This window comes from Aedes albopictus, chromosome 2 (assembly GCF_035046485.1).
Source record: "Aedes albopictus strain Foshan chromosome 2, AalbF5, whole genome shotgun sequence".
In the NCBI taxonomy this organism is placed as follows: domain Eukaryota; kingdom Metazoa; phylum Arthropoda; class Insecta; order Diptera; family Culicidae; genus Aedes; species Aedes albopictus.
Window position 1 is genome coordinate 172,744,420 of NC_085137.1, and position 19,067 is coordinate 172,763,486.

The 19,067-nt window shown below is 36.5% G+C and overlaps 1 protein-coding gene across 8 annotated transcripts in view; it reads left to right on the top strand.

Moving 5' to 3' along the window:
- LOC109398630 (zinc finger protein chinmo) overlaps positions 1 to 19,067 on the top strand; it is a 309,562-nt gene that overhangs the window by 158,085 nt on the left and 132,410 nt on the right. For 6 of the 8 annotated variants that reach the window (XM_062850726.1, XM_062850728.1, XM_029859144.2 and 3 more), the window contains exon 2: positions 14,554 to 14,588. The gene's annotated coding sequence lies outside the window, so the exon portion shown is untranslated. Of the gene's footprint in view, positions 1 to 14,345; positions 14,466 to 14,553; positions 14,589 to 19,067 lie in introns of those variants that run through there. The other 2 variants (XM_029859145.2, XM_029859146.2) reach the window with 2 other exon arrangements.

Genomic DNA, 19,067 nt, shown 5'->3' on the forward strand with positions numbered 1-19,067 from the left:
TCAAAAGCATTGCCTGTAACATTCCAAGAAAAGTTCCTGAAAAAAAAACTTGGTGTAACTAATGGAAGCTTTTCATCCTGTGTGAATTCTTTAGGACAGAAATGTGAACCCTGTAGAGAAGTTTTAAACAAACATTTTTCCTAGGGTAAATCTGAAGAATAGCTTTTAAACCATTTTGGAGCTATTTGTGAAAGATCTTCTGCAGGATTTTCTGGTAAAAATGGTTACTAACGGAAGAATGCCTAATGTATTGGAAGAATTTTGAGCCTATTTTTTAAGGTAAATCTGGTGAATGCTTGGATGTGTTACTGGATGGGAAATTAAACCGATGCTCTGAATGTTTTTTTTAATACTAGCTACACAACTCCAAGAGAAACTTGACAATTTTTTTTATAAATTCCTTTTTTTCTCATAATTTTGTGAGAAGATGTGCCGACTATTAATGTGTTGCTTTCAGGGATTAAGGATTTCTCTACAAATTCAGCTAAAAAATTTTTCCTTCCATTCTACTTAAATTTCCTTAGCACCAGAAATTTTTAATTTTTTCGAAAAAAAAAAATACTTTTGTCATTAGTTGCGCAGCTTTTTTTTCCATAAATTTCCAAAACCTCATCTGTTTTAGGAAAATCATCATATTTTTTACAAAAGATGTATCGACTATCAATGTTTTGCTTTCAGGGATTAATGATTTATCTACAAATTAGGCTAGAAATTCTTCCTTCTATCCCACCTCAATTTCCTTACCACCAGATTTTTTTAAATTTTTTGAGAAATTAATTCGTTACTTTCGCAGCTTTTTTCATAAATTTCAAAAACCTCAACCTGTTTTAGGAAAATCATCATAATTTTCACAAAATAGGAGTTTTTTCAACAGGAGGTTTGTAGAGGAACCTGAATTACTCAAGAAAGCTGAAGTTTCTATGAATTTTGAATTTTTATTTACAGAAGCAACTTCAAAAGCCAGTTTTGCTAGGCATTTTCCAGGAGCTTTGGCATATGAATCTACAGAGAAACCTCGCAGCAACATTAACATCAATTACATATTAGTAGATTCACTGATGATATCACAGACATCTAATCATTTTTTTGCAATAAATTTCTCCAAGGATTTTTTTAAGAAAATTCACAATTCAAATGTTTTAATAACATCTTCCAGAATTACTTTAAGAATTTCTCCTTCGGGATAGCGTAAAAATCCCTAAGGAATTTACCAGAGTTCTTCACTTCTCGCTTCACTTATCCAGCTAGATTTTGTCAACAAGCGTTTATCAAGGAGATCACCAGAAAATCATTGGGTATTCCGACACAAATAACATCAAACCTTGCATCAAACATGGATTTACGTTACAAGACTAATTTTCAAAGCAAATTTCCAGCACATGTTTCATGTAAATTTGCTTCAATATGTTTTTTATCCTCTAATAAATGTACAACAATGACATTGTAAATATTGCAATAAGTATTACAGGCACTTGAATTCATGGAATAATTATTAGCTCAACAAGTATATAGCTATCCCTAGAGACAACAGACAAGTCGGGAGAATTCATAATCAATGCGTGAAAACGTCGAGTAAAAATGCGAGAATTTCACTTTTGTTTTTATGTGGCCACCCTGAAAAAGCTCTTTAGAGAATTTACAGCGGAGTCCCTGGGGCAATCTTTTTGGGGACAATTTTTTGTGGAACTTGTGAATAAAAAGCTCTAACGCGACTGCTAGCAGAGCTCTTATGGCGACGTTACGGAGCAATGGGAAATCGATAGTTTCTAGAGAAAATTCCAATAGAAAATGTTGCCGAAATTTCAGCCGTAATTTTTGGAATTTTTGACTTCATTTTAGAGAGGATTTCCTGTGAAATTTTGACAAAAATTCAGTGCGTATTTCAAATCGATTTTTTTTTTTAAAATGTTTCGAAACTATTTAAATTCTCGTAAATTAAGGTTTCTTCACTTCTTCGGCATTTATCAGCATCAACTTTTTCACCTTTAATTTAGAAAGAAAATATTCAGAGTTCAACCGTATTTTTCCGATTCCAAACAAATTGAATAGTTTTGTCCCGCTAATCTGCCAATCCGCTTCATGCTAGATTTCTTCAAAATATGTTCCAACAGTTCTGAGATTCTATTCTAGGTCGTAAGGTTGCCATGTTCAACCAAATCTTAGAATTACCAGAATTTGTTTAAACTTCCAAATTTAGAAATTCCTAAGATTCATCTCGTCCTGTCCTTATAAGTTCAAGATGATAGCCTGAACGGGTTGTTTTGCACGATGTATCATATTTTTTAGGGCAGTCAAAACTCAGTGGAAAATTCTTCAAAATACAGTAGACGTTCGATAACTGCAACATGTTTACGTTTTACTTAGCGAACGAAATTCGGTAACTGCAACGACTGATAGATGACAATCAGTTGTCAAATGGCAATAAATAACCGTGAACGTGATCCGACTGTCCATTTGGGCTAACATGGCGCACCATTTTGACGTTTGTCGGTGCGATAACTGCAAATTTGTTGCACTTACCGGACTTGCAGTTAAAAAGCATTGCAGTTAAACCGTTTGCACCGACCGAACGTCTACTGTACCTTCACGAATTTTCGACAGGACTAGACAGTAGATACAACTATTCAGCAAGAGCTTTTTAACTCCCCCTTCTACGCAGTGTTTATAATTATGTTTTCAGTTCAAAACCGAATAAGCGACATTTTTTCTTTTACCTCCGCTGCTTTTGCCTTGCGTTAAACACAATGTCGGAAGTGGGCGCTGTATTCCCAAAAAACAATTTTGCTGTACAGGAGTGCAACAAACCACTCTTAAGAAAACTTTTGCTTAAGAAACTGTTATACAGCTAGCTCTGTTTCTTGGGTTGTACATCTGGTTCTCTATAGAAGAATTCGAATGACCCCTAATTGGGTTCTTTAGGGGTATCCGGATTATTTCATGATCGGATTCTCCACCCAAAAAATAGTCGAAATCCAAAATTTCATATTTTTTGGAGTCCGGGAACTATTTTTAAAATGTATTCAAAGTTTGTATGGGGATTTTTTTTGTTCGGGTCAAACTGTCACTTTATCGATTGAACTATCATTCTATCCACGAAAATTAAAACGGTTTTTTTAATTATACACTCAGAAATAAAAGTATACACGGAATTACTATTATTTATGCATTTTGTATCCGCATCTCTCTCACTCTCTTTCTGTTTTCATGCTATCTGCCGTTTAGCCTGGGTTAAAGAGAAGTGTTTCGTCAACCCAGACGAAGCACCAGATAGCATGAAAACAGAAAGAGAGTAAGAGAGATGCGAATACAAAATGCATAAATAATAGTAATTCCGTGTATACTTTTATTTCTGAGTGTACCATCAAAACAAAGGCACAGACAAACAGACGTATCACTTGGAACAAAATGCGATAAAAATAATCGTCACGAAAACATAATGGCCCAATGCTAATTACGCTGTGGTATGCAAACCCATGAGGAGATGGCGGTAGTGAGCAAATGTCAAACAGGAGCAAAAACGATGCGAGCGCCATGAGCGAGCGATTTACGAACTACGGAATATTTGAATAATCCGTTAAAATGGGAAACGATGGAAAGTGAGTAAAGTGAGACGTCTGTGACAAAGGTATTGGAATCCAATAAAAGCACGTTATACTCAGAAAAATGATCTCTTTCGATTAGGCTATGGTCCACTGCACGAATTTTTGCTAGCCTGCTTACTCTCACAGTAATTTTGACGTTTGAGAGGTGCCGACATCGCTCAAACGTCAAATTTCGTGTGAGAGTACACTGCAAATTTTGTTTACTGGTATTCAGCAAACTTTGCTGTTTTTTTGTGCTGATTTCATTCAGCAATGTGAATTTACTGAATATCAGCAATTATTTTTCAACTTGCTGAACCATCCAGCAATTTTGACAGTTGATTTGCAACGTTGTGCTGAAATTCCGCAAACATTTTGCTGAATTTCAGCAATTTATTTTGCTGATTTTTTTTTGTGCTGGAAGCGTTTAAAAAAATTTGGTGTGTAAGCAGGCCAGAATAAATACGCGCAGTAATCCATAGAAAATAGCAATATTTTATTCACTAAACAATCCAATTGTAGAGGCGCTATGTGAGATGAGGTTATGCCCAAGGTTATGACCGGATTTTTCGTTAGCTGGCCAATCCGGTGTCTGTCGGCGTAGGCATCAAGAATGATGACAATGGAAGCCATTGCAAATGGAAAATAGCAACTACCAAGCAGTGGCGTAGCTAGGAATTTGGGGGCCCGGTGCGGAAGCAAATTGGTAGGCCCCTCAGAAAATTTCATAATATGTACATATTTTACAATGATAAATCTATACATTTAACTGTCGAATGATCGCACTGTTGCATTTTGTACAAAACATTGAAAAAATCTCGCATTTTGTACTAAGCATTCTAGTGATGCTGGCAGTGCACTGCAGTGATGGCCAACGGAAGGTTAAACATTATCTATCTTATATTATTTACTGTATTCCTTCATGATTTTTTTCGGTAGCGAAAGATTTTTTTTTTAAGAATTATGCCGAAAAAGTTTTTAACAAATTATTTATAAATTGCACAAAATAGTCCTTATAAAAGGCTTTCAAAGATTGCTCTCCCGGGTAGACGAGAATATCTAAATCACATCTCAAATCGAACACTTTTTGCTGTTATAGCTCGATGTGATTTTGATGTGTTATTCAAAAATCTAATGAATATCGCACGAATAGCTCAAAGTGATATGATATCAGTATTTGTTCTTGCCAAAATAGCTGAAATTTTCTAAGAAAAAGTTCAGCTCTTCTACACGAAATGGAACACATACACCCAAAGAGATGGCTCAATGTTAGTGAAATGCCATGTGTCCCTTTCTGAGCTGTTGAAACGAAGAACCGCATGCTCTTATTCCCATGTTATTTACAACAGCGAGCCACAGTTGAGTGGTAAGCATCGCCGCCTGTGAAACCTAAGGTCGTAAGTTCGATGCTGGATGCTGATATTTTTTTTCTAGAAAAAATTGACAAATCTTGTCTGCTATTTTTTTGATCTTGTAATATCTTAACGAGCTATTATTGAGTAGTTCACCATATAAGATTCTGCTATTATTTGAGGGGCCCAAATGCAAAGGGGTATAAGTGACCATTGTGTCGATTTTGAGCTGAGCATATCAAAAAATTCTTCAGATTTCAAGCTTTCAGGAACTTTTTTAAGTTTGTTTTTGTGATGTTTGGAAAAATTACAATAAATCGGAAAAAATTGTGTCGATTTTGCAACTCCATACATTTTATATGGGATGAAAAATTGGTGAAAAACTTTAAACCTCATTTACTCGAAAGTGGGTTTTTGTCACTTACACCCCTTTGCTTCTAACCCCCTCATTTCTGTTCTTTTACCTCTTATATCAATCAAACCAATATCAGTTTTTGCTCTTCAGTAATTCAATTCAATCATTACTGAATATGCTATTCATCAGATTTTTCCACCTACTCGGGTTACCTTTTTCTTTGGGAAATCTTTCTTGAAGAATAATTTGTCTTCAAGAATCTTTTAAGTTGTTAATGCAAGGATGTCATTCAGTATTGAGCATGAGCATTAGCGTGGTTCAAAAAATCGTTATTGCTCCACACCGCTTATTCGATTCCTAACCAGATTATATGCCTTCTCCCAAACTTTGAGCTCATTTGGTTGAAAATTGAGTCTGCACAAGCCCGTCAAAGTTTGTATGTGAATTACTATGGGAAAACGATGTTTTTCATTCAATCGACCGTAGCATTTCCCCAAGTGCCCTATTGGGCTAGTCGACCCTTGGTAATCCTAGACTACTCTATCAGCTACAACTTTGCCAAAGACCGCATTCAAATCGGACGCCTCATTAATTAGTTACCGATTTTTATTCTGAATCGAAATCTTTACTCATGATGATTAAACTGTTCGGTGGGCATCACTGCATTTTGCAGTGAAACATAGTAGCCATGATTTCAATGTGCTATCTTTGGCGCCATATGCAGCAATGTTGCCTGCTGGGAAGCTGGAGGATCTCTGTTAAAGTTTGCCCAGTTGGATACAAATCGATAACTAATTAATGAGGTGTCTGATTTGAATGCGGTCTTTGGCAAAGTTGTAGCTGATAGAGTAGTCTAGAATTACCAGGGGTCGACTAACTCACTAGGGCACATGGGGAAATGCTACGGTCGATGGAATGAAAAACATCGTTTTCCCATAGTAATTCCCATACAAACTTTGACGGGCTTGTGCAGTCTCAATGTTCAACTAAATGAGCCCAAATTTTGGGAGAAGGCATATAATCTGGTTGGGAATCGAATAAGCGGTGTGGAGCAAAAACGATTTTTTGAACCACGCTAATGAGCATGAGCATGATTGACCGCCCACGGTTGCTCCTCTATTAATGCAAGGACATCTGCATTTACACAAAGAACCAACAGATGAAGCTTGGGACTAGCCTTCTCTCATTGTGTGCAAGGATGTCATTCAGTATTCCTCCAAAAACGCTCCTTCTGGAATAATATTATTATTAGCTTTATTAATGAGGCTTTCAACCCCTTGGCTGGTTCACCTGAGACATTCAGGAATGTTTTCAAAAGTACTACAGAGTAATTCAAAAGATTCTTGCAAAGGCTTCATCGAGTAAGTCTCGAAATATTAGTTCAGGAATCTATCAATTATGTCTCTGAGGATTTATCTAGAAGATCATCTAAAAAATTCTTGAAAAATTCCAGGAAAAATACTACAAAAAAACCACCAATGATTCATTCAGAACCAGATATTCTTCCAAGAAATTACATCTGGATCCCCTCAGAGGAAGAGAAGCCCTTCTAGAATTTCTTTAAACCTTCTTCCGTTTCTTCCAGGGAATCCTCTAAATATTCCTTTGGTGATTTTCGACGAAAGTCAAATATTTCTCCATATACAGGGGATAGATGAAATGATCGGGACAGGCAAAATTTTCACTTCTCAATTTTTTTTCAAATAGCTGTAACTTTTCGAAAGGTGAATCAAACATTCTCAAATTTTTAATGTGAGATGATCAACTAATTGTGTATTAGTGGTCTTTTGGAAAAGATCGGGCTATTCTGCACGAAGTTATGAAGATTCTAGAAAAAGGTGTAATTATCTGATAGCCAACTTTGAGCTGTTATATCTCCGAATTCAAATAACCGAATGCAAAGGAATTTCGACCAATTATGAATTATATAATGAGCTTTGGAAAACCTTTGACATAACATAGAATTCTCAACTCGGAAGAGAATTATAATGATTAGATTATTTTTCTAATGAAACACCAAATTATCCAAAATTTCAACATCGTTTCAAAATTCAGGATACTAATTATAGTTCATTTAAACTCCCGCAAATTGAGTTGAATATAAATATGTAATGAAGAAAAGTAACAACATAGCCGGCAATAAATTAAAAAAGTAATGGGGTGCATATTAAAAATAGACCAATTTACTAAAAAATCATAATATAAATTAAATCGCTATAACTGTTTGCTTGTTGAAAATTTCAAATTGAGTCAAACGTTTTTCAGAGCTCATTATATAAGTCATAAATGGTCAAAGTTTCTTTGCATTTTGTTCATTGAATCCAGAGATATAACAGCTCAAAGTTGGATATCGGATAATTATACCTTTTTCAAAAATCTTTATAACTTCGTGCAGAATAGCCTGAAAAAAAGGCTGTTCAATGTGGGCTTCGTGGCCGAGCGGTTAGTGGCGTCAGTCGTTTAGGTGTCTCGTAAGCCTCGGAGTGTGGGTTCGATTCCCGCTCTAGTCGGGGAAAACTTTTCGTCAAACGGAAAATTCTCCACTGGGCCACTGGGTGTTATATGTGTTGCCCGTTGTTGAATGTTTGTACTGTTCAGTCTGTAGAGGCCGTAAGATCGAAGACGGTGTAATTGTCTTTTTTTTCCAAAAATGGACCACTAATACACAACTATCATCATCTTACAGAGAAAATTTGAGAATATTTGATGCACTTTTCGAAAAGTTACAGCTATTTGCAATTTATTTTTTTTGAAAAGTGATCATTTTGCCTGTTCCGATCATTTTGTCTATCCCCTGTATTCTTCAAGCATTTCTCAGTTATTCCCTCAAATAACTTTATCAGATATTTCTACAATAATTAAACTTGGAATTTCCTCAAGCATTCATAACTTATCTTGGCGTCCTTTTTAAGATTTCTTAAGAATTATTTCCTAGGATTACTTCAGAGATCCCACCAAAGATTCCTTTTTCCAAAAGTATTCTTCAAGAAGTTTCTCTAAGGGTTTACTAAGAGATTCATCCTAGAATTCCTCCTAGAAATTTCCAAAGAATCAATTGGATAATAATAAAACAAAATCTCCAGGGTCTCCAGTTAGCCTAGCGGTTAAGGCTATGGATCGCCAATCCGGAGACGGCGGGTTCGATTCCCGTTCCGGTCGGGAAAATTTTCTCGACTCCCTGGGCATAGTGTATCATTGTGCTTGCCTCATAATATACGAATTCATGCAATGGCTGGCAAAGAAAGCCCTCCAATTAATAACTATGAAAGCGCTCAAAGAACACTAAGTTGGAGAAAAGGCAGGCCAAGTTCCAGTTGGAACGTCGAGCCAGAAAGAAGAAGAAGAAAACAAAATCTCCAAGGATTCCTACAGAAGAAATTGAATAAAATAAATTATATTAATTAAATTAAACTTTTAGAAGGACTTCTGTAGGAATTCTTTCGAAAAATACTTCTGGACTTTCAATATCCATCAACTCTAAGAGTTTTCTCAAGAGTTCCTTCAGCAATTTTTGCTAGTATTCCTAGCACTTTTCAAAAAACTTCTATTCCGCTTTTTGATAAGACTCCTTAAAAATTCTTCCAAGAAACCTTTTGAAAAATAATTCTAAGTTTCCATCACGCATCTCAGTCAGGAATTTCTCCAGAATTTATGATTGATTCCTCCAGAATTTTTACGTTATTTTTTATATAATCCGTGCTCACTTCTAACAAATATACAAAAATAAGAAGCAGAACAAAAAGCGCCTAACTCCTTTGTTTTGAGTGGTATGAAAATGGGAGCATATATAAATAGTAAAAGAACAGATGCCCTATCTTATCAAAACAAATAACTTCTCCAGTAGTCTCTCTAAGGATTCCTCCTAAGACTATTTTACCACTTTCTGCAGGAGTTCTTTAAGAATACCTAGAAGCATCCTTTAAGTAATTAATGCAAGGCTAAGATTTCAAAGAGGATATCCATCGGGATTTTTTCAGGAATCACTTCAAGAATGCATACGGTTATTTTTCCAAGGATTTCTAAAATATTTCTTCAAAAAAAGTCTCCTGGAAATTATCACAAGATTCTGTCAGAATTTTTTCAAGGATCTTGTTAGAAACTCCTGCGATGGTTTCATCAATATTTTAAAGCATTCTACTTAATTTTTTAATAACATCTCCAAAGCTTCTACCATTACTTTTGGGATTTTTCCAGGAATCGATTTTCTAAGGTTATTCAACATTCTTAAGGAATTCCTTCAAAGAAGCGTGTAGAAATTTCTCCCAAATTTCCTTCAGGAATTTTTCCAGAGATTTCTTTAGTAGCTCATCCAATAAGTTTTCTTGCAATTTCTCCGAAGATTACTTCAGATTTTATTCAAGTTAGTATTCTCTTAAAATTTCTTTAATTGATTTCATTCATTCATTCTTAAACTGATTTTCCCAGGTATTTAACAAATAATTTTGTACAAGAAATCTTTTGGGATCCTTTCATGCAAGGATTTCTTCTTGTATTAATTCAATTACTCCTGCAAGAGTTTTCCGGAGATTCTTTCACAAATTCCTCCAAGAAATTCTGTAGGAAATCCTCCAGAGGAGGCATTGAGTGTTTTGCTAGTTTATTTTTAGAAATTCCTCTAATAAGCCTATTCAAGGATTCATAAATTCCTCCAATGAAAACTTAAGAAACTCAAATAAAAAAATATAAGAATTCTTTCAATTCTCACAGAAATTCTCCCAAGAAATTCTAATGGAATTTCTTCATACATTTTTAGGAAATTGTTTGTGATCTCTTCTGGTAATCATCTTAATTTTTTGGAAATTTTATTAGTAATTCTCTTGAGATTTTTCTCGGTCGTTCCGTTGTAAATTCTTTGATTTTTTTTTTAATTTGCAAAAGTGTATCTCGTAGAAAAGTAATAACAAAAAAGCTTTTAAAAGTTGTCACTTAAATTTACAAACGAATCGACTAATTAAATTTCAAAGTGCCTATCGAATGAATTTCAACATTGAACTATTGAAAGTATTACAAATGTAATTGTGAGGTATATTTGCAAAGGGACTGCCGGTGGACCTTCAAAAAAATTGCTAAAATCCCGTGATAAATTTCCAAAGCAGCTGGCCAAAAAGTTTAAAAAAGTGATGGTAAAGATATTTTCACAAATAATAATCTAATTCAACTTCGAATATTATCGCCGAGAAATTTACAAAAGAGTTATCGAAGATTTCGATGGAAGTGCCGAAATAGTTTTCAAAGACATTTGCAAAGAAAACCCCAAGAATAATTTTATAGGAATTTTCGGATTAAATCCAATCAAAGCATTTCCCAATAATTAGCCAAAAAAAAACTCCGCCAAAAGATATTCGAAATTTTTTTTCAGGTAACTCACAGAAAACTTGCCAAAAAAAAATACCAAAAAAGTGCCAGGCGAGTTACCCAATCAATTCCCATAGCGATTGGCATACAAGTTTCCAGAAAAAAGTTGAATTTATTCCGAAAGTAATTACCAGAGGTTTTCTCAAACGCATTGTCAAAAACAAAAAAATCAGTGAAAAGTTGCAGACGGAATTCCCAACGAAATTTCCGTTGAAATAAAAATCTGAAGAAGTTCGAAGAAATAAAAATTAGAAGCCATTTTTGTAGCATTGCCGAGAATTAGTTGAAGAAGTTTCCAAAGGAATTGCCTAACAATAAATCAAAAGTATCGCCAAAGGAAATTTTCAGAGCAATTGCCGAATGAATTTCCAAATTAATGTTTAAAGATCCTTAATGAATTTGTACACGGTTTTCCGAATTAGTTACTGAAAAAAAAATAAAAATACTTCAGAAATTCTAATAAATAATGTAAAAATTCTCACAGGAATTCCTCCAAGAAATTCTGCTGGAATTCCTCAATTAATCATTTAGAAATTCTTCCAAGGTTTTTATTAGACTTTTTTTCTATTGATGCCTTAGGGTTTCTTTAGCGATAACACCAGTTTCGTCCGGATTTCCTTCACGAAACTTCTAAGGAAAGTTTCTAACGATTTCATCAAGCATTTTTTTCCAAGTGCGGAGCTCCAAGAACTCTTTCTGGGACATCTTTTACGATTCTTCTGGGAAATACTTCAAGGACTTCTTTACAAATTCCTCCAAGATTTCCTGCGAAAGTTGCTACAGCGATTCCTTTGGAAATTTCTCCTTCATTTCTTATGAAATTTCTTCAGTATTATGTAATCCCAAGAACTCCATAAAGAGTTTCTTAAATATATCCACTAACGATTCTTTTGAAGCTACCCCACATGTTTTCTTCAGCATTTTTTCAGAGGAATACTTTAGGAATTCCTTCAAGAATTTTTTTTATAAACTTCTTCAAGGGTTCATTTTGCACTGCCTCATATGATTTTGAAGTCCTTTCAAGGATTTCTTGAGAATTTTTTCAGGCATTTCTTTAGTCATACTGCAGGGATTTCCTCAGAAATTTCTCTAATAGTTGCTGTTGGAAATCATCCAAAGATTCCTTAGGCAATGTTTTCAAGTCCTCTTTCAAAATTCGTTCAATAATCTTTCAAGAAATTCCAGTAAAGATTAAATCTTTTCTCCAAGGATTTTTTTCAAGTTACGAATAAAGATTCGTTCATGGATTTTTCAGTTTTTCTTCAGATAACCCTACAAAGATGAACACATTCATCCCCAAAGTATTGCTGCACAAATTTCCTCATTTCCTCCCCCTGCAGAAATTCCTCCAAGGAAATATGTAGGAATTATTTTGAAGACTGTTTTTTTTATTTGCACCAAAAAATTTGGAGTTCTTTACTAATTCTGTAAAAATACTTCCAGAACATCATCAAATATACCTCCAAAATCAACCCAATGATTCTTTCCTAACACATCTTAGAATTCATCCAGGCGATTTTTCAAGGATTTTTTTTAGAAATTTTTACAAAAAATGCTACAGACATTTCTACAAGGATTCCTTCGGGAATTCATTCAAATTTCTTTAGAAAATCTCCCAAGGATCCATTCAGGTATGGTATGGCTCCAATCATGATCTCAAAAAATCATAAATGATATTTTCAGTGAGGAACTCCTGCAAGATTCCTTCTTGAAGAAATCTCTAAAATCATACTTGGACAGATTTCTTATGGTCCATCTAAAGGATTTCTTGAAGGGCATTATGACATAATCCTTCAATGGCTTTATGATCGTTTCCGAAGAGGTATTTCTGAACGACTGCTTGAAGAAATTCATACAAAAAAAATCTCAAAGGGATTCCTGAAGGATTTTTCGATAATTTTTTGAAGAAATTCCTGAAGAAATGTTAGGAGTAGTTACTGAAGGAATCATTGTAAGTATTTGTAAACCAATGCTTAGATTTTTTTTAAGCAATCCCTAAAAAATGTTCTGAAGTAAATCTTAGAGGAATTTTTGTAGAAGTCTTTGAAGTAACTGCCTGATAAATCGTAAAAAGATATTCTTGCCCGAAGGAATTCCCACAGAAAGCCTTCAAGGACGTTGAATGCGTTCAGTTCTTAATTTTGATGAATGGGGCCCCTGAATTTGAGCTGCTATCTTAAGCTAAATCAAGAGCTTTGTTTGATTCTGTGGTTAGGATATCATGGATGTTTTCATAATGCTCATGAATTTTACTTCCATATCGGTACTGAATATCGTAAAATTCAATTTTGATTTTGAACACATTTTTTATTGTATTTTGGGGCTCCTGCAGGTGCAAAGAGTAGTCATCAAACTAATATAAACAAAACTACACGAATAAAGTGTATACATTTTTAATTGTTAATAATAGAACTTCAAAATAGCCATATGTGTTCCCCATACCTAAATCTCTTGATCATCACGAAGAGGCCCCTGCATAACTATCAGCAGATCGACAAGTGTTGAACCTATACTTATAGGAATCTTTCTCTAATCACAGAACTTTATTCAAACTGGGCCTCCGAATTCAGAGGGCCCCCAAATCAGGGATGGTTTATAACACAAGACCTGCTCTGATTTGGAGGCCCCCTGAATTCGGGGGCCCGGTGCGGACCGCACCCCCCGCCCCCCCCCCCTTGCTACGCCACTGCTACCAAGGCAAAATATTAGTTAATTTTGAAGACGAAAAATTGAATTTTTGATGTAAACAAACGATGTTCTCCTCATCTCACACTGTAGTCTTCGCAAAATCGGAAGTTTTATCAAAGATAAATCGTTGGTTTTATACCCCAGACAGGCATGTGATACGATTGTGATACACGTACAACGGTACTCACTGTCATGAAAATTCTAACAAGACTGATTTGAACGAAGAGAATTATCAGTGTGGCACTCATTTCAAGCGCAATTGTACAGTGATTCCTGTATCACATGTGTGTCATAAGTACAGTAGACGTTCGATCGGAGCAAACGGTTTAACTGCAAGTCCGGTAAGTGCAACAAATTTGCAGTTATCGCACCGCCAAACGTCAAAATGGTGCGCCATGTTAGCCCAAATGAACAGTCGGATCACGTTCACGGTTATTTCATGTCGTTCGACAACTTGTTGACATCTGTCAGTCGTTGCAGTTACAGAATTTCGTTCGCTAATGTCGAATTCGTTTTTGATTCAGTTCCAACGTGGGTTGGAACTGGATGAGATCACAGTTTCAACCCCAACCCGACTTCGGTTTCGCTTGTACTAAAGTTTGTTTGAGTTTGTTTGACGTTTGTTTGTTTACACATTTTCCGCCAATCCAGTTCCAACCCAGGTTCAAAAACGAATTCGACATAAGTGAAACGTAAACATGTTGCAGTTATCGAACGTCTACTGTATTTATTATCACGCGAAAATTCGGTGAGTTTTTCTTTCGGCGAGTTCTTTATAACCCCGGTCTGATGGCAGCACTGCTGTGTGCTGACTGTTGTTTGACAGTTCTCCTTGTTCGATATAGGGCACTGCATGGAATTCTCTCCTTCTCTTTCACTCTTACAGAAATTTTGTAAACAACAAGGCCAAGAAACTTCAAAATCCCATACAAAATCAAAACAATGCAGTGCCCTATGGACCAGTAGGTCTGTGCCAATAAGGGAGAGAAAAAAAAAAAGTTCTCCTTGTTTTGATCAGATTTTTTGTGAGTGTTTTTCTTACGCGTTTTGCGAATTTTTCGCCGGTTTCCGAAAAAAGTGATTTTTACAATAAATTAATTACAAAATGCTTCAAAACTTATCTATATTTTGTAGGTAATTAAGATTTGTAATTGTAATTCATTCTGACTTTATTTCATACCGGAATTTTGCTGACCACAACGTTTGTTTTCCTCTTCCACAGATCCTGCGCTAAACAGTCATCAACTCGCTGAGAAGGTAAGTTTGTTTTGGTTGGAACGTAATCTGTTCAGCAATCATGTGGCCGCATTTGGTCAAATCCCGCTGGAGAGATTGTCCCGTATTCTTCATTACCTGATCCACCTTGGATAGTTTCCTTCCCTCATGAAGCCCATTCAATCCCACCACTTAATAAGATTCTGAGGTCAGCAAACATTGTGCTTCGGAACACTAGCTACTGTTGTCGATAGGTGTGGATCGGAAAACTCCCGACCGAAGCGAAAAACCTGCCGTGAGTAATTCCACCTCGACGCCTTGCCATGACGTGACCGAGCAAATTAGCAAGGGAAATAAATAAGGCGCAAAAATAAGAGAGAAAGATCAAAGATTACGAGAACTCCCCTCGCAGCAGCAGCGGCAGCAGTTTCAGGTGGGAAGGAACTTTCCTAGAAGTCTGTCTGCTCCTTGCCGGTGGATATATCGCTTCGGTGCTTACCCAGTACCTACTAGGTACTAGGTAAGTGCCAGGCCGATAAAAGCAATTTACACTTTCAATTCACTTTCACGGGGTTTTGGTGGCTTCATACCATGATTTGATTAGAGGATTGGTGGTGATTCTGGTCTATTTGCTACAAATTCATATTCCTCACTAGCTTGCCGCAGTTGGTCAATTCATCATCCGCGAACTAGTTCCATTTTGGTATTCTAATTTGCGGGTTTTTTTTCGATTGCGCGCATAATTGCAAATTAAATTTTCCTGGAGGGTCCCAGGGCACAGCTTCCTTCAAAGTCGTTCCGTTCCGTTTTCGTTTTTAAAATCCTGGATTCTGAAGATTGATGTTAGGAAATTTCTTGAGGAAGGTTCCAACTGTATTCGTAGCAAAATTTTCGTAAAAGTTACATAGAGTTTCAAAATGTGTGTCTCTCCTCAGAGGGAAGGGAGTTGGGAATGCCCACAGAGGTAACTCGGATTGGAGGTAATTAAAAATTGGCACTTTGCTAGGACCCACACCGGAGGCAATGATCCCTATACCTAAGTCATCGTAGTGGTGCATGCTAGATGGTCATTAAAAAGTGCCAGGTAGTTCAGAGCCAGCAACAGATCCCATTATCTGATTAGGAAGCAGTCGGTTTGCGTTTGTGTAAGGAACCTGCGCTACGGATGTCCCACGGGGCGGAGAACAACTGAATGCCATTAAAGTTCTCACTTTGACACAAGTTGTTTCTGTAGCTGTTTTTTTTTCTGAATGCTATGAACCGGAGAAGCCATAGCAAAAAGAAATCAAAACAAAACTCGACCATTTTCACACCACCACCGCAGCACCGGAGAAAAGCTCACTTGAAATGAGTTTTCGGCTATTTTTCCGACCGACCTTCCCTTTCCCTCACTCTGTTTGGGTCCCGGCGGCCATTCATTGCTAGCTTGGCGGAGCGGAGGCAATCGATTGGACTGCGCTACTCATTGCAGATGGACTTTTTTTTCCCCTGTTTTGGCGGAGTTGCTGCAGGCAGTCTCGTTTCCTGGGAAGTTCGTGAAGCACAGCCTGGGTGGTGAATGAACTTTACAACCGGTGTGGAGGCCTTTAGCACGCTCTTGACTGAAGATTGCTGTTCTTTAATCCTATGGAAAGATTAAGACAAATCTCTAGTGTAGAAAACTACATACTTCTACAATTATCATAGGATTAAGTGACATCTTTTTATATAACAAACTTTACCTTTTACTTGAGCAACTACTGATTACTACAGCTTTGCAGTTCTTCTAAAGTTTGTATCAATACCTAACATGAAATACTTACTGAAATCATAAAAATATTTCGATTTGAACGTTCCAAACCAAATACAATAAAACATCATTTTGATTGTATCCAAATGCTTGCTGGCAAGCAATCCTCAAACTCTGCCTATAGTTGAACTGAAAATTTCTTTAGAACAGTTGACTAAGAAAGCACGCTTGCTTCCAACTTTGACTTTTTATTTGAACAATTAATACTACTACTGATTGATTAAATATTGTAACCTCAAACTTTAGTTGAAGGAGACGTTTTCTAATGAAACTTGCATGACAAGCTATTTCTAGACATGTATGTAACTTAAAAACTAACAACACATCTCCAGTTGCTTATTATACATATTCAAGTCTCTGTCCGTGCACGAATGCACCGCAGTATTAGTTGTGTACTTCGACAAACAGTCAAATCCGGTCCGTCCACCGTTCAGTCCAGGCGGAAATTGCAGTTGAATATGCTCTGCCCACTTAATTGAGTTCAATTGCCGAAAAAGAGCAGCGCATTGTCGCATGCATCCACCCATCCAGATACAAATTTGACCTACAAAGCAATTTTTGAGTTTTTGTCAACGCTGCTGCCCTGTCTGTATGCGATGAATGCAACCAACCAGTCCACTCGTCGGTTTTTGGACTATTGAGATGGTGCAGTTGTCCCCAATTTATGGAAATTAATGAGCAATTAAAAATGCACGAACCACCACAACAACCATCAGCCATCAACCCAGGCCAGCAAGATCACACATGCTGAATGTGGTGTTTTCACAAATGCATGCGTGCATTGTTTTGAATTTGTTTAGGGTTTTGCTTTGCCTCGATTGCGGAGGTCCTCCTCGACAATCGTTTCGTTTTGGCTTTACGGCTGTTTATGTTTCGCTGGGGCGGGTTTGTTGTACGTTTTACACTCTGCGGGCTCGCATGTTTTCGGTGGGCACGCGTAAACCGTGACGAATTTGGCATTGCTGGCGTAAACATGCGCGGCGACGAGTGCATTCGAAAATATTATGCGTTTCGAGTTCAGTAACATTTTTCGGTGGGGCATTTGCTGTCGCATGTGTGCTGACGAAATTCGATGGAGTTTACGCTAAAGAACTCGTTTTGTAGCATGTTGTTGATTTGGTTGTTGAATTGATATTTTTTGCACTCGAAGTTCAGGTTGGAGCTGAATAATCTGAATATAATACTGGTTTCGAGTCAAATATTTGTTCGTTGTTAATAATAAGTTTGACTTTCAATAGGTTTACTAATCATTACAATCTATTAACATGAAATGAACTCACCAGTTTAGTCTACACTTTAATTTTAAAATCGCCTGTACGGTGTTCTTTTTTTTTTAATAGAAAGTTAACAATTTTGATAGGCTGGATACAAATAATTACCGTCATGTAGTATAGAACAATAAGAAATGCATATAAAGGGTAAACAATCGCTTTTTGTTGATCATACGTCGTTTTTCGGCTACAATTTTACCGCAAGGACAATTAGCTATTTTTTCTAGAAATTTTTTTTTTCACTGTCCTATTCCGACTGTGGTTAATCATGGGCGAGTGATTGCATCATCATCTGGTGATACTGTAGTAGCAACTCTATTTAATGTTTATACTACGCACAAAACACTCTGTTAAACCCTTTCCCCTCTCTGGCTCTGCCAGGGTTCTCCATTGTTCCCTCGCTACCCCCATCATATATTTAAAGAGATGAACCAGCCTAGGGCTCAAACCCTCTATAATAAAGTAATAATAAGACAAATTTGTGGAGGAAGACCTGGAAGAATCCCAAGAGGAATTCCTGGAGAAATTTATGGAGAAATTGCTAGATAAATTGCTAGAGGAGTTCCCAGAGGAATTCCTGGAGGAAACCCTGTAAGAAATCCCGGAGGAATCCCTGGAAAATTTCTAGAGGAATTCCTGAAAGAATTTCTGAAGGGATCCATAGTGGATTTCGTGGAGAAATACCTGGGGTAATCCCTGGAGTAATTGTTGGTGGAATTCCCGGAGGAGTCCCTGGAGAAATGCTTGGATGAAATCCTGGAGGAATGGTTGGAGGAGTACCTGAATTCCTGAATAAATTCCGGGAGGAATTCCTGGGGGCATTTGTGAAGGAATCGCTCACGCAGAAAAAAGCATGGTAAAATCAAAAATATTTCAGTTAAACCCAAATAAATTGTCAATTTGTTCTGGCAACAAAAATAAAACTTTTTTGAGCAAATCGAACGTCCATTTGAAGCACATTCAATCCATTTTTGAAACAAACATGCATCTTCGGACAGGTTATGTTAGAAACAAATGTATTTTTTTTTGTTTTTTTTTGTGGCAGGTCGGCCCTACGGAAATATTTGTTTTCCAATTAAATTTACAAAGTCATTTATTTCTCTAGGAAAACCCACTTCCCGCGTGGCACTTTCAATGCCAACATCATGTAAATAACATGCGCTCCCGAAATCAATGGAATTTCGTGGAAACTTTTGGTGAAACTTTACTTTTTTGCAAGAGGAAATCTTGTTTGGTGCTGCAGCTGGAACTTGAGAGTTTTGTTTATGTTCTCGACGGCAGAACGGGGGGCTCTTCAATGGGCATTGTAGAAATCAATATGTAATTGAGTTAGTTTTAAAAATTAATGTTTTAGTTTTAAATATTTTATCAGTTTACCGAATAAACATGAATATTTTTGTTTCATACGACCGAAATTTGTCTCCGTGCTGGAGTAATTTCTGAAGAAATTGCCGTAGGTAT